The following is a 258-nucleotide window of genomic DNA, read 5'->3' on the forward strand; positions in this document are numbered from 1 at the left end:
CACACACACATATATATATATATGCACACACACACATATATATATGCACGCACATATACATGTATATATATATATAAAAATATAAAAACGACAAGCATTAGGTCAAAGTGCCCATCTTTATGCCATTTGTAAAATTGCTGGGGCTAATGCATGTACTGTATTTAAAGGTGCCTCCCTCCACCAGGTGCACTGGCTGCTGCAATAGGTCAGCCAAGAGCTAGAAAAGATGAGAAGGGCTGGTCGCAGCCCGCCCGGAAG

Source organism: Apaloderma vittatum, unplaced genomic scaffold (assembly GCF_000703405.1).
Source record: "Apaloderma vittatum isolate BGI_N311 unplaced genomic scaffold, ASM70340v1 scaffold1665, whole genome shotgun sequence".
Classification (NCBI taxonomy): domain Eukaryota; kingdom Metazoa; phylum Chordata; class Aves; order Trogoniformes; family Trogonidae; genus Apaloderma; species Apaloderma vittatum.